The sequence below is a fragment of the Ostrinia nubilalis genome, chromosome 14, assembly GCF_963855985.1.
Source record: "Ostrinia nubilalis chromosome 14, ilOstNubi1.1, whole genome shotgun sequence".
NCBI classification, from domain to species: Eukaryota; Metazoa; Arthropoda; class Insecta; order Lepidoptera; family Crambidae; genus Ostrinia; species Ostrinia nubilalis.
In genome coordinates, this window is record NC_087101.1 from 3,236,751 (window position 1) to 3,253,741 (window position 16,991).

The 16,991-nt window shown below is 35.8% G+C and overlaps 1 long non-coding RNA gene across 1 annotated transcript; it reads right to left on the reverse strand.

The window, feature by feature from the left end:
* Positions 1 to 4,940: 4,940 nt before the first annotated feature.
* LOC135077804 (uncharacterized) lies at positions 4,941 to 7,863 on the reverse strand. Its single transcript, XR_010258510.1, has 4 exons — positions 7,608 to 7,863; positions 6,846 to 7,060; positions 6,442 to 6,669; positions 4,941 to 5,449 (listed from the first exon to the last, which is right to left on the reverse strand). It is a non-coding gene; the product is annotated as an uncharacterized LOC135077804 (long non-coding RNA).
* Positions 7,864 to 16,991: the final 9,128 nt, after the last annotated feature.

Below are 16,991 nucleotides of genomic sequence, written 5' to 3' on the forward strand. Positions count from 1 at the left end.
CGTACCATACGTTGTAAGTTAGGTACCACAGTTGATAAGTGCGCGCCAACCTTTATCCCTATTCAAACCATAACACTCGAGCACTCAAGGATTATTTAGATAAGCTTTTTAGAATTAAATAAAGGACCCAATTTGAATAGGGCTTAAACGTAAATGGACATGTTCTACAAGTTAATATTGCTGATCCATGAACGATGTTTTGTTTTACGACTGAATATTTAACCCATTAAGGCCGAGTTGCACCACCTAACTTTGACCGTAACTTTAACGATAACCGGTGTTTTTTGTATGGAGTTTGACAGATTTTTGATCAAAGTTAAAGTAAGATGGTGCAACCCAGCCTAAGTGTCGACATTGTTTAACAAAATATTTAATTAATAGCTGTGCCCGCGACTTCGTACGCGTGCAAATAGTTTGAATAGTATTTCTCACTTTTGCAACATTTTTCTTTATTGTTACCTATTGGCTGTAGAGTGATGTTATAAATAGCCTAATGCCTTCCTTTCTATTCAACACAAAAAAAACAGAACAGTAGTTCGTTAGATTAGGGCGTTTAATTAAAGCAAACAAACTCTTCAGCTTTATAATAATAAAGAGCTTTAAATAATATAGAAAGTATACTTAGGTGCTGAAAAATTACATACTTAGTTATGAATTTCAAAACCATTGAGATTTCAAGGCTTTTTAAGATAAAATCTCATTCAAAGATCTTCAATATCTCGTTTTATCCTGAAGGTTAAGCTCTAATGAAGTATGAATAAGCTCCATTAGTTAAAAGAAAATACGTAGACGAGTGAATGACGGACACCTCCATTGTGCTTGAGGCCTGAAAATAAAATTTGGGGCACTAATCGTAACGAGATGGTGAGAAATTTGTTTGTATTATACTGGCAGTCTTTTGACTAAAACTAATAGGTTTCTTAAATTATAAATAGCTGAAAGTAATTTGGTGTTAGGTAAATCTTAACACAAATTAATATTTAGTTTAGTTGGAGGGGTTAACGAGATAGTAATTTCTGCAGAACAAATCTATCTATACTAATATTATAAATGCGAAAGTAACTCCCTTGCTTTCACGCTTAAGCCACTGAAGCGATTTTGATGAAATTTGGCATATAGATAGTTTGAGTCCCGATTTTTATCCCGCCTTTTGAAACAGGGACGCGCACGATAAAGTTTTTCTGTGACAGACAAAATTCCACGCGCAGAAGCCGCGGGCGGAAAGCTAGTTACTTATATTAAAAAAAAAGGTGTGATTTGGATAATAGTATGTACCTAAGTAGCTGGACGTGGGCTGCGCTCGTTCTGGAAATCCTTGGGGAGGTGTTTGTCCAGCTTTGGACGTCATTTAGGTGAAACGTACGATTAGAAAACTTAATTAATATTGTCCACTCCTTCTCCTCTCATCAGAAACATGTGAACATCATGTCTTTCCTCAATTTGTATCTGGTAAAATATACAGGGTGTGCTCCTACAGTAGGGGCTAAATGATCTAATGATGATGATGAAAAAGATGCAGAAATTGCAGCACACACGTTTTCTACTACCAAATATGGAGTCTATCATCATCATCTGAACATAGGCCTCCCCCAATGCTTTCCATGTTGATCGATTGGTAGCGGCCTGCGTCCAGCGCTTCCCTGCTACCTTTACGATGACTCTATGAATCTATGAGCTAGATCCTTCATTGATGAGGATCGCGACCACAGATAGTGTTCCTCCACAGACTGCGGTCATAAGCTCACGAGTACCATTTATACACGTGCCCAAAACTTAATGATCACACTTAGAGTGACGTCAAAAGTCACGACCAAAAATAAACGTGTCTTTGACATTGATATCCAATTACGGGCGAACGTTTCTGTTCCCTGAATAATTGAAATATCCGAGCCTTTCAATCGGAAGGGTGTGCTAAGCTGTGAGAAATAATATGAGTGCGAATAAGTCGTAAGTGATACTTCTACGTAATGTATTAGAGAAATCAATTTATTTGTAAATCAATTTTTATGTATGTAATTTGTTTTATTTAGTCCGTAGTTTACAAAAGGTTTTACAAAACATAAGTTCATGATAGCAAATCCAGAACTTATCAGTCAGAACGCCTGTCGGAAACTGTAATGCAGTCTACACACTAACCCGCCGATATATGAGTCGTCGACTTTGACTTATCGTCAAAAGTCATAAAAAGTCAGGTCGTAGACATCCAGTGTGTGATGTATGATCCAGTGTCTAAGTAGCTCAGATGGAAGAGTGGTCGTCCGGCAAGCAAAAGGTCGTGGGTTCGATTCCCGCCTTAGGCAGTTCGATCTTTTCAAGTTATTTGTGACATAGACATGATTCTTTTGAAACAGAGCCGCCGACACTACTCCGCCGGGTTGTCGGCGGGCTTGGTGTGTAGACTCTGCAAGTCTACAGTATCGGGACTATTCCCACCTCTCGTTCCCACCACTGCAACTCCTGTGTAGCCAGGATCTACAGCTTGACCGCCACAAAAACCCAACCAATGAAGGTCAAGTTTGTCCCGGGGGAAAGTTAAACTCTCATTGGACCCTCAACGAAATTAATCAGAAGAACATAGGAGGAGTTCGAAATTTAGGTTCGACTTGCCTCCAATGTAAAGCGGATGACAGTTAACAAACAAAGGTTTAAAACCTTTAAGAAAAGATTATGAACCACGGACAATAAATACAGTGGGCTAATTCAAATGCATTTGTCGAGAGTAGAAATCGTCTGTCAAATAATTTTCTAGTAATCAATTTTGAACTGATTGTCAAGGTAATACAGTTGACAATTGAATATCAAAGCCAGACTACGCCTAATGTCAGATCAGCCGATGGTAGATGCCAAATTTCCAATATCGCGTACGAAGACGGAGAACTTTGTCAATATAGTGGTACATAAGGGTCATAATTAGTGGATGCCGACGATTTTCGCGCTGTCATCTCAACGACTGCCCACCCTTGTCGTTAGAGCAGTCGACTGGATAGAAAGCATGGAATTAACATGGTGATTGATAAACTAGGTGCAAATAAGCATAGGTATTTTATAACCACAGAATGCTTTTTGCTTAAATTTGAAAATAAAGGATATTGTTCTGCGTCCATACATCGTTCGCCCCAAGACCCCCAAGCAATGAAATAATGATTTTTATATGTGAAATTACTTAACGATTGTCACCTTATACTCCACTAGCTTTTCGCTCGCGGCTTCGCGCGCGTGGCCTACATTAGGTACCTACATATTTTACGGAACCCTATTATTTTCCAAAATAAAATTTAGCCTGTTACTCGTGGATAATGTAGCTTTCGAATGGTGAAAGAATTTAATAAAAACGGTCCAATAGTTTTTGAGTCTATTCATTACAACCAAACAAACAAAGTTTTCCTCTTTATAATATTAGTGTAGATACTTAAAGCACGGATAAGCGGGAGATTCGTTACAATAGGAAAAATGCTTCAGATTTTGAGGTTATTAGCATAACAGAAGTACATTTCCATTTTCTATCTTCTATAGGTACTTATAATAAATAGTTCTTGAGTGGCGACCACGAGCTGGAAGACGTAGCGTGGGCAGGCCTCCCACTAGGTGGACCGACGATCTGGTGAAGGTCGCGGGAAGTACCTGGATGCAAGCGGCGCAGGACCGGTCTTTGTGGAAATCCTTGGGGGAGGCCTTTGTCCAGCAGTGGACGTCTTTCGGCTGAAACGAACGAACGAACGAACTTATAATAAATCTGTAGAGAGGTCAACTCTGTACATGAAATATATTTTCAAAATAACTATCAGGGGGTGATACTGATGCCAAAAATGCAATCAGTAAAATTTTTGTCTGTCTGTCTGTCTGTATGTTCCTTATAGAAACAAAAACTACTCGACGGATTTTAACGAAACTTGGTACAATTATTCTTCATACTCCTGGGCAGGTTATAGTATACTTAGGAATTCCCACGGGAACAGGAATTAGCGGGAAAATCCTTTTGTATGAAAAATCTAAACCGCTTAAGTTAGACGCTTTAAATTTCGCACGTAGGTACTTTAGTAAACTAATTCCCACGGGAACTGGAATTCGTGGGAAAATCCCTTTGTATGAAAAATCTAAACCGCTTTAGTTAGACGCTTGAAATTTGACATGTAGGTATCTTAATAAACTTAAAGCTTAGTTACAACAGGATATTGCAAAATTCCCACGTGAACGGGAAAAAACATTTGAACGAAAAAATCTAAACCGCGTAAGATAGATGAAGGGGGTAAAACGGGATCCACGCGTACGAAGTCGCGGGCGGCCGCTAGTTGCTAATAAAACTATTTATTGTCAAGAATTATATGTATAATAATGCGAATTCCCGTTCCCGTGGGAATTAGTTTACTAAAGTACCTACGTGCGAAATTTAAAGCGTCTAACTTAAGCGGTTTAGATTTTTCATACAAAAGGATTTTCCCGCTAATTCCTGTTCCCGTGGGAATTCCTAAGTATACTATAACCTGCCCAGGAGTATGAAGAATAATTGTACCAAGTTTCGTTAAAATCCGTCTAGTAGTTTTTGTTTCTATAAGGAACATACAGACGGACAGACAGACAGACAAAAATTTTACTGATTGCATTTTTGGCATCAGTATCACCCCCTGATAGTTATTTTGAAAATTATATTTCATGTACAGAATTGACCTCTCTACAGATTTATTATAAGTAGGTATAGATATGTAGGAGAGACGTCTTAATTACACTTTAAATCGTAGATCGATAAAGAACCCCTTTGTCAAACCGTATGAATAGCAGCAAATAGAACTTTGCGTATTGGAAAAATAGGAATGCCTACGGAAAAGCCAAACATTTTTTAAAAAGAAGTTAATATATTTTACTTACATTTAAATCCAAAAATATCTTTATTCCGACCCAAGGGTAAGTAGGCAGTTATGTAGGTATAAATGAAAATACGTATGTAGGTACTTATTATTTATTAATGGTCATGTTCTACATTTTCTATTAAATATGGGCCCAATACATCAATGATGTCGCCATCACAACAAAGTACCATAAATGGTTTAACGAGATTCCGATATTTGTATAGGGAATAAGTTTTTTTTTTGGTATGCATAATTGCTACTTTTTTGCACATAAATGTATGTATGTACCATCCATGATGACAATAGCCTTTCTTTGTGGTAAATCGTTTCCTGGCTTCCCGAAAAGAGACTGGAACATAAAGGTTTCTTTGGGCTACTTCCTCTCTACTAATATGTTGTAACCCTAAATGTGCTGGTACGAAATGTTCCTCCATCATACTGCGTGCTTTCATTACATATTTTGTAAGAGTACTCCTTGAAATGCCAAGTAATGTAGCTATTCTGTCATCTGAATCACCGGTCCTTAGCTTCATTAAATAAGCACCAACTGTAGTAATTCGTGCTCTCTGATAGTATCTATGGCAAAGAAGATCTGAAGGACGAATCTGAAAATAAAATAAAACATCAGATTCACAGTTCAACAATAAGAAGAGCAATATTTATATAGGATTAACGACTTTTGTGTGTAACGGAATAGTAAGATGAGTGATGAAAGATAATTTATGATTTGAACGCTGAATGATGAGGAATGATTGGTCTATGGAGGAAACGAAAGGGATGAATGAGGAACGAGGATTGAGAGTGAGAATAGTGGTAGTTCAAAAGAGTAGTCTGTTGTTATGCAGGAAGTATAAATAAAACTTTACTGAGTTTATTTGGCTCAGGGAATTTTTAACTGGCTTTATAATAGTAAAAATTATGTTTAATATTATGTAAGTAATAATATTGCAATATTTTAATAATATAAGTCTATTTGTATTATACAGGGTGGAAACGATAAGTGATCTATAACACTTTTAATATTGTGTGGCTGGCATACATTTAGTATGGAGGCTAAAAAAATTGAATTTTCGGATAGATCCAGTTAATTCTGTAACTATTTACTGATACCGTTAGAAAGAGCTCGTGAAGCACTTTCAGGATGAGTAACCAGTTTTTCGATATCTTGTGTAGTTTAGAAATAATCGAGTGAGATCACTTATCGTTTCCACCCTGTATAACCTGTATGGATGAGAGTAGTGGCAGATTGAAAGCAATGGAAGGAGTTGAAGGATGGGAAGGCTGATTCGGAAAAAACCTTTTTTATTATTATAATAAACCGGCATAATTATTTTTATGTATTACTAGCTTTCCGCCCGCGGCTTCGCCCGCGTGGAATTTTGTCTGTCACAGAAAAACATTATCGCGCGCGTCCCTGTTTCAAAAACCGGGATAAAAACTATCCTATGTTCTTTCCCGGGACTCAAACTATCTCTATGCCAAATTTCATCAAAATCGGTTGCGAGGTTTAAGCGGGAAAGCGTAACAAACAGACAGACAGACAGAGTTACTTTCGCATTTATAATATTAGTTGGGATAAAACTGGCAGGGCTCTTACCTCTCTGGGTTGAATCCAATTTCGAACAATGTTTAATATATCTTGATTATTCTCTGTATCCAAACAATGACTTCAAGTTCGCAATAATGAACAACCACATCCAACACAAACTTGTTGGTGACCTACCGGGGCACCGGTTGGCATATCTGGAGAGTCTTGTGAAGTAGGTGTGGTATCTCTTTGCAATAATGAGTGACAAGCCCCACAGATGTAGTCATTTGCAGTAACCTGTTTAAAAATAATAATAATTAGAAATAAGTTTAAAAAATTATCAGTTTTTTAATGTCCCGCACTTAAATTATTTTATTTTAGTATTAATTTACAGAAACCAATAACTTTACAAGAATTAGACTGATTGTATAGCCAATAACATTTTATTAAATAAGGACTTTAGCGTGCATTACCTCTAATGGAGTTAGTCGTTCCACAATTATGTTCCTGATGTTAATATGATGTTGAGTGTTAGTTCTCAGGGACATGAGCTGATGTGAACGTGTTCTAGGCTCTAGTGTTCTACTGCAAAGCACACATTTTCTGCTAAGATTTGAAGTAGATGCATTTGTGTTGTATCTTGGGCTTGGGTCCAACATGTTGTGCATATAAGATCATGAGCTGTAACCTGTAAAAATAAATAGATTCATTGCATGCCATGCCACACATACTCCTGTGCGTTGAATAAATTGAGCCGCAAACCATAAAAAAAATGATAATTCAATATTATGTGCTGTTAGTAGAATTTTGGGTCAGAGGGTAGGGTTAAACAGCTTTAGTAAATAAGCATTGTTGTTATAATAATTAATTATGACGTGTTACAAACTTAGTTACAAAAAATAATAATCTAGTAGTCTTAGTTCCAAAAAACAAAACAAAACAAGCTTTCATTGAGAGCAGGGAGATAGTGTCAAAGTAAATAATTCCTTAGATTTACACCAAAACCAGCTGGATTGTCAACATAATTGTTGTTTCGCTCATGCCTCCATTGCGCTGTACCATCGACTAGTTTCTTACAATCGAATCGGGCCTGGCTGTCCACACTGTCCAGGGTTGAACCACAGATAATAGCGGAACATTCATTTCAAGACAACCCGCCATGAGAATGGCAATTCAGAAGTTTGGCAAGGCTAGTACTTATTCATAAGATTGCAGAGCAAAATGTAGGTACTTACCGATCGAGGTGCTGCCCATTGTTGTGTATAATTAAGTTGCTCATTTTCTAACACCATAGAACCACCAGCCGAGCCTTGGCCGAGCCACACAAAAACAGTAAATCCCAGGCTGAGTATGTCGTTATTGCAATCAATCAGAGTCCGTTTGAATAGCCAAGTTTGTAGTTAATAAAGTTCCGAAAATAAAAGCTAAAGCACAAACGAATCACAAAGAAGGATCAAGCAAGACAGCAACACAGCAAGAGTGAGTGAGAGAGAAAAGGTGATGCGAGTGAATGACAATTTGACTAACAAATAGGGATGTCCATTTAGAATAGACATAATCGATTAAATTGATCGTTTTTGAAAAATTTTATTTTTAAACATTGTGTTGCTATAAATATTTATTTTATTTATTTAATAGGACAACCAACAAGACATACACTGGAAGACAATCAATATTTACAACGTATTTAACTTAATCTAAGTGCTGCCTTAATTATAGGTTGCCACGGCATGCAATAGTGGACTTATACATAAACAGTGTCTACACTTAAAGAAAAGAGTAAATATGTAAATGTAGGTAAATAAATGTGATTAAATATACATAAAATGCAATAATCCACTGAAGCGCTGCGGGCGCGGCGGATCTGCGCCCGTCTAAAGGTCTAATGATTAGACTCTAGCGCATCTCTGTCTCTGCTCTGTCAATATGTCGGTGACTTTGATTTCGTTTAAATACTTTTAAAATATTTTTTCGAACTGCAACTTGTCCGATAGGTTTGGACACTTGCAAGTAAATAAATAAAATATACATAAAATTATGGTACATACTAAGTCTTTGAAAATCTTAGGGCGATTTTTATCAATGTCCTTTGTCTGCTCGATTGCATTGATGGTAAGGAGCAATGGTATTATCTATAATATCATTGGTAAGGAGGGAATGTTCTAAATACATTATGATAGTTGAGATGGTTGAGAATATTTCCGGGTCGATCGCTTCCACCTTCGGCCTAGATAGTACCTACCTACTTACTTATACGCCAAACTATCTTATGATTGTTATGCATTGTTAAGTAGGGTTATAATACCTAATTATGATTGTTATGCATTGTAAGTAGGGTTATAAATAATTATAATTTACATAAGCAGCAGGTCGGTTATTTTTATTTAGGCAAATGTAATATTTTAAAAGACAATACGTACGATCAGATATTAAGATCAAAGATAAAGATTTCTGCTGTGAAAAAAAATATAAAACAGCTAACTTCTATATCAAGTTCCAACGTCGCTATACGTACCTACCTACTTAATGCTACTGGATTATACGTTCATAGCTCAGAAGTTTAGTCCTTTTTCAGCAGTGTTTAGTAAGAATATTATTACAAATGGGCTTTTAGGGATTTTGTTCACATGGAATAAACGACAAAGTTCTTAGTTACTTATCCAATAGGTAGTAGTAACATATATGTAGAAAACAGGAACTTAGATGCCAACGAAAGAAAATAGGCTATCAAATGTTGTTTTGGGGACTTACCTTTATAAAAATATCACATTTAAAAATTCATACCATTTGTTGTTATTTAAAAAACAATGTCAATTTTGACGATTAACTGAAAGTCTATTATCTATGAATATAGTAGCGATATATGGTATCCAGCGGCAATGGCAGTGCAAAATTTTGACAATGACTGTAGTTATCATACTTCGAGTTTGTCCATGGAGACGGCAAAAGTCCTTTAGTTGGCCATAAAGTAAACTTAACGGAAAATGTTACTTAATTGATACCGAGGCGCAACCTGGAAGCATTGCTAAGTGTGCTCCTCGTTACTGGTTCATCGTTCGTCATCGTCATTGTTCGTAAAAACCGGGTCGCGGCAGGCAAATAATAAAATTAGTCTTATGTCTTCTCCCTTATTAACTTCGATGGATAAATAGCTAAACCTCCTTGCGCGTAACTGACGTTTGTTGGAAAACCGATTTTTTCAGGCCATCGGATTTTAATTTCAAAAGTCATTGACCAATCCCAGTTCATATAATAACTATTATGACGTTTTCTATTGGCCAAAAGATTTAACTCTCTAAAAATCCGCGTGCAACCATATCCTGCTTAAATATTGTGCACTTTATTCAGCACAGATTAAACAAGCTAAATGACAAATAGAATAGATTGAAATGACAGATTGCACTTGAATTACCCTACAGTCTACAGTGGGTCTAGACAAAGTGCAAATTATAATCGCAAACCAGTCGAAAAGTGGTCGAAAAGCCCCTTTTTTGTATGGAGTTTTGACGGATTCGATTTTCGATTCGATCAAAAAGTGCGTTTTGTCTAGGGGGGCAGTAAGTCCTAAAGTAGTAAGCTTGATTTTAAAAGTGTGCCATGACACTTAGTTATGAAAGCCGACGACAAGGTGACTTCTGTCGTGGCCAGCCGTCTTCAGGTCAGATGCTAGATAAGCGTTGGATTGGATTGAACAAAAGGAGTAGAAGTAATAATGCAATATTTTACCACCTGAATTAAGTAATAGTAACTTCGCCTTTATATCCTAATTAGGTACTTTCTAATAAAGCTTGTGTGGATGGATGTATGGAGTATTTGACGCAAAAACTACCGAACGGATTTTGAAGATATTTTGTTACGAAATGAATTGATGAAAATGAATTTCACGCAGGCAAAGCTGGGGAAAAGATAGAGTGCAATAAATTCTTTAATTCATTCTTAATAACTGTACCATTTTGGTCGTAGTCTTTCGAGAAAATATTGTCTTCATGAAGTCGCTTCTATGTTTCTTCTCTCTCTTTTTTTGTACCCCACTTGAGCATCCCCGACAGTCTCAAACAATAGTCATGTCAACGCCAACAGGCTATCAATTATGTGTTATCAAACTATTACTTTTATAGCGCAAGAAATCTAAAAACAAAAATGTAAAACTTTTTCTAACTTGCCATTACACGAGTTTTGAGCAACTTTACGGTAAGTTCTTACGAAATGGCAGTCGATGGTTGGTAATCGGTCTTTGTGTTATTTTAAGCCTAGTGACTTCACACGGTATGAACATATATAAAGAGTCAGTTACATAAAACATGTAAATATATTTTTTTATTTTTATTTATTGTCTAATAAAAGTTACATCGATTTTACTTAATACTAATCTGCCAAACTGCTTAACAGTTTGTCGGCAGTGCTTAACAGTTTGTCGGCATTTCCATATAAAGTAATTTATAACCTTTCGGATGGTGAAAGGTTTTTTCAAATACCTACGTATAGTTTATTCTCACTAAAATAGGATTTGGCAACACAAACACATTTTTAGTGAGAATTAACTAAGTAAAAAAATCCAACATGCAAGTTTAAAACTACGTGTAGTTGTTCCGAAGATTACCTCTTACACATATTTATTATTATATCTATTCACTAAATTATCATTCTCAGGCTATGACTTTATTGGCGTTAACGTGAAAGTACTTAGTCGTCAGTCAGTAAGTCCTAATCGAAATAGAAAAAATAAATTGATTCCATATTAAATTTATTTGTGCCTCATTCGGAAATTGGACCTAGATTAACGCGTAGGCTGCAGTAAGTAAGTATACGGTTTTAAAATAGCATCAAATATTATAACTAACATTTCAAGGCTTCCACATGTCGGTATCGTACGCATCGGACGTATCGCACGCAACGGATCGTAGTATTATTTATATGGAAACTCATATAAGTGCGTCCACCTGTCCGCATCGTACGCATCGCACATCCGATACGATGTGTTTCGTACGATGCGTCCGTTGCGTACGATACCGTCAAGTGGACGCTTAGCTTTACTCGGAAGCTTCTGTATTCTACGCAGGGGGATTCGCTACTCAAGATACGCAAAACGAAGCACAAAAAGTTTTAGGACAACACAATGAGCAGCACCAGAGCTGAATCCACGCCTATTTTTCTAACGAATTTTTTCTAACATTTTCTTTCCAAACCGCCACTCCATCAAAACAGGAAAGTTTCGATACAATCGGTCAGAAAACAATGGCCGCGTCTAAAATTGTTATTCGAACAAAAACTCCGGCATCAAAACTCGCGGTAGTTTTGCAGAAATACGAAAACGATATTCAGTTTCGAATTTCGAATAAAATTCGAAGTGAAACATTCGTGACGGTTTAATATTTTATTTTTTAAATATTTTTAAATGCACGGCTGATTGCGGCCTTGTTCCAATGCGTTTTGGTATGTAAATTCGGCTGATGATATTAAAAAAATATTGGTCTGTCTTTGCATTAATTGCTTAACTTTTTTAGATTTAAATATAGGGTATATTAATCTTAAAAAATATTATAGTGAAAAAATTATGGAAGTACCTAACATGTTGCTTTTTTACATAGTTAGATATGCATAGAGCTGCCAACAACTAAATAGAAAATATAAAATTATGTACTTAAATATGAGTGTAGAATAAAGAAATAGAGATATGAATTAACAATACAAATTACGTTCAAGTCAATAAGTCCGGGTATTAATGTTCGTGCTCAACCCACTAAGATATGTTCCTAGCAGGAATCGATCCCGCAACCACAGCAAGTTTTGTAGTCCAACCCTCTAACCACCAGGCCAGATGGCTCACAGATATTAAAGAAATCGTATTTCTAAGCCGACCTAGAAGCGTTCTAGACAGAACACCATCTGATGTAAGAAAAGAAATAGAACGACTCGAAGCCGTATAAATAATAATTAAAATGTTGCCAGTCACGAACGGAAATCCTCCCTGAAAAGGCGTGACCATTTGCTTCGCTAATTTCCCCTTTTAGATTGCTGAGAAATTGCAAATGTCAATGTAAACGGTGGAATTACTAACGACGGTTGCCAGAAATAACTTTTTAAGGGCGATGCTGCTCAAAGTTTTGTAGCTAATTTAATTTAGTAAATACAATTTACAAGGTAATTAAATACACAAAATGCGTATTATTGTTTTCTTTATTTGGAACGGTACCTAAACAAACCATTGAGTTTTAAAATACCAGGCTTTTTTATGCAGAACAAGGCAGATATTTGACCGCAATCGCACCTGATGTATAGGATGGTACATAATATTATTATCTGCCCTGTAAGTGCTTATTGACTCTCGCCTTGATAGAGTTTTTATCAATCCTAGGATTTGCCCCACTGGATGCGGTCTGCGGTCAGGTTCACATTCAGGTTCACGCAGCCCGTTTCATGTGTGATTACTTTGACTTGACCGCAGATCGCATTCAGTGTGACAAGCCCTTTAAAGTTTCGTACGTTTGTATAATAGTGTTAACTGATTTTGTTCCAGTGCATTCTTCTTAGGTTGAGTTGCACCATCTTACTTTAACTTTGACAATCGTCAAAAATCTGTCAAACTCCGTACAAAAAGCACCAGTTATTGTTACGGTTAAAATAAGGTGGTGAAACTCAGCCTTAGTGTATAATGTATGTTTTTCTCGAAGCACTAATAGGGTCCAAATTATAATAAGTTTTGTTATGGGTCAATAGTATTGCGTATAGTTCCCAAGTATTGTTAAAAAATATCAGTATCGTGTACTGTTCCAAAAAGTCTAAAGCTTATTTCTCTGTAGATCTATTTGTTGCAATGCATTGTTTTCTAATTAACTTTATTTTCCTTCCATTTTCCGTAACCTAAGTTTGAAGAAGAAAGTTTTAAATACCTCACACGATCAGTAATACAATATTACACCTACATCACACCTAACCTAATCTAACTCCCCAGGAGACCGGGGTAATCTGTACCCCGCTGTGGGGTAAATTGATTTTGAGGTAGAGAAAACTTATTAACTACGTATAAGATACAAGCTCAAACAGTCTAGGTCTAGTACTCTACTAAATAGTAGAACCGTAATAAAATGACCCACATCGATAATTATACTCTCTCCTTGTCTGTACTTCTAGCATGAACAACTTTCGTCTTCGAATCGTTTGCGTATTCGATAAAATTCGATACTCAATCTTCGAATTAAACGATAACGTGACAATTTTGATTCTCAAAATAAGTTTCGTGCAACCACATCTCATACGAGTACTAAGTTCACTTTACGACACGTTCACAATGGCGCTGTTGTAGTTTTCTTACTAAATCTTATGATGGCGATTCGAGTACGCAAACGTTTTGAACTCGAAAGTTTTTCGTGCTAGCCGTACTGAGCAGTTTAACAGTGTAGTCTACGTCCTGTGTTCCAGAGGCGTCTTTCCGTTCTATACATGGCCAGAACGCACCCATAGGAAACTGCTCGTGTATATTTTGTAGTGCCCGTTTGTAAATCTGTGACTCCAAACTATACACGAATTTTGCGTACTGATCGTGTATAGTTTGGAAGAGCTTAGTAAAAAAAGTCATATCCAAACTATACTCGATTAGTTTCTACTACACCACTTACACTTGACTAGAGTGTGTTTAGTAGATATTGATTTAGTAAAATATGGAATTATATTTAAAATTACATTTTTTCGATATTATTACATAAAATATTATTATTTTACTGAATCTATAATAAATCTAGATTTTTAACACTATTGTAAGTGGTTTTTGAAATTAAATTGATTAGGTAGATTTCAAATTAAATAACAATTATTAGTGTAATCATAAATTCATTTAAAATGAGAGAGAGTGAGAGAAGAAAGTTCAACGTGCATTATTAATACATTATGCGAGACTTTAAATGCTAGGTTTGTATTATCGGCCGTTTGGTGGTGTAGTGGTTCGAAGCGGACTACTATTCCGGAGGTAGCGGGTTCGATTCCCGCACAGTACAAACATTTGTGTGCATGAACATATTTGTTTGTATTGGACTGGGTGTTTTCTATGTATAGTATGTATTTACAAAAAAAAAAGTATTTAAGTATGTATGTTTAATACTTAGTATTATGTACAAGCTTTGCTTAGTTTGGGACTAGAAGCGCAGTGTAAAATGTCTAAGGATATTTATTTATTATTTATTTTATTTATTAACTTTTATCTCAAGAACAAAATCATTTTGACATATTTCCATACCTACATAATTCTTAATTTAAGAGTTATTCGAGAATTGGTGAAAATTAAATATCAGCCCCAAAACAAATATCTTTTCTATGGCATAATACGTGTCGAAAGATGATTCAATGTTTAAAGTAGACACGCAGATATGAATTAATATGTAATAGAAAGAGAGGTCAATAAGACAAAATGACTAGCATGCAACTACTCGCGTATAAATTGTAATCACGCACTTATTACAATACATACGTGATTAGTCCGTATGCGTACTGGCGATGTATATTTTGGAGTAAGATAATTGACCTAAGTCACTACAAAGTATACGCGAGCAGTACGCAGCATATGCGTACTGGTCGTGTATAGTTTTGATATTAAACATGACGGACCAAAAAAATTTTTTTAGGAAACTAGCCTATTATTACAATTATTATCATTTCACTCGGCGCGACTTCGTATGCGTGAAAATAATTTGAATATGTTTTCCCGTTTTCGCAACATTATTGATTGATGCTCTGCTCCTATTTGTTTAAGCATGATACAGCCTATATACAGCCATGATATAGCCTTTTTCGATGAATGGGCTATCCAACACCAAAACAATTTTTCTAATACCAGTAGTACATAAAATTAGCGCGTTCAACAACTTAAAAAACAAACTCTTTAGATTTATATTAGTATAGATTCCATTGATTAGGTTAATGACTTTTGGATTCATACGAATAGTAGCTGGATTAGAGAATAGAAATTAACGTTTTGACAAAGAAATTCCAGCGGCACATTAATGAATTAATTATTATAATGACATAGAGGGTCCGCGTGGTGATGGATAGTCGTACATATCCCCAGTGTGTGTATTTTAATTATACTATTTCTTTCATTATTACTGATAATATACTAGTTTGTGCAGCTGATATAATGCTTAATTCAATACAACATACATCTGTTTCCGCAATTTATTACACCGATCTTGTCGCGACAAGGAAAAATTTCCGTGCTTTTAAGCGATTTTGTGAAAAATATTATTGTCAGGTAGTTGCTAATTGCTCATAAGATAGGCCCCCTTAATTTAATTAATTTATTGTCCGTGGTGCATAATCTTTTTCTTAAAGGTTTTAAACCTTTGTTTGTCACCTGTCATCCGCTTTGCAATGGAGGGAAGTCGAACCTTAATTTCGAACTCCTCCTATGTTCTTCTGATTAATTTCGTTGCGGGTCCAATGACAGTTTAACTTTCCCCCGGGACAAACTTGACCTTCATTGGTTGGGTTTTTGTGGCGGTCAAGCTGTAGATCCTGGCTACACAGGAGTTGCAGTGGTGGGAACGAGAGGTGGGAATAGTCATTTAGTTTGTGCAGCTGGTCAGAATAAAATATTTTTGGTAAATTAAGTAATCACAATCGGGATCTGAATTAGGTCAATGCTTTTACAGCCATTTAATAAATATAAACATGTATTTCTGTGAATAAAACGAATTTGAATCCATTTTGTTATCTTTAACAACTAGATTTATTTATGTGAGTGGCTAAGACAAATAAATTATTATACAAGTGTTAGTGTAATATTTATTGGGATTACAACAATTTAAAGTTTATAGGTCTACGGGAATCGAATGTCGAAATATCGAACCGACCCACTTTTCACCGTTATTGTTACTAAAGCAGTTTTTTCTGAATTTGTCAATGTTAAAGAGGAAAAAATAAATTTTAACATTATACATGGTACGTAACTCGTACTACAACGACATAAGAAATCATCATTTCTCCAATCGGATATAATATTAACTACAATTAATTCAACATCGTAATTCGATTTTAATTCTAACTTTCAAGACTATTTCCATATTTAAACGTTCAATCGTTTAGCCTTCGCTCATAGTTTACTGGAAGGGCCTTAATCCTGTAGTTAAATATTAACATAAAGCCGCGTGCACACAGCCTGAAATGAGCGCTGAAATATACACGAGCGGTCTGCCTCCGGTAACGTCACAAACAAATGAAATATACATCGAGTACAAAAATTTCATTTTCGTTTTACAGATTAATCGCGTTTACCTACGGAATATGGTTGTTCGTAAATTGATTCGCAGTGGTCTGCGGTAGTTGTGAAATCGTTCAAACTTACGTGCGAGTATTTTTGCAATCAATTTGATCTGCGTATTGCAGTCAAAATGTTGTTATTTATTGAATAAAATTATCGTACATTTTACTGTTAATTTTTGAAATTGATTCTTCATTTGTTTCCTATCTTAATTTTAAACAAAAAGTATCTTATCAAAGAGCCAATTCCAATTATTTATCGCGTCCAAAAGCTCTGAAGCGTGAAACTTTCAGATGCCTTATCTAGTGCCCCTGTATTCGTTAAGTTTCACAGCGCTTTCCGGCGTTTTGAAGCTCAGTCGTGCCGTAGA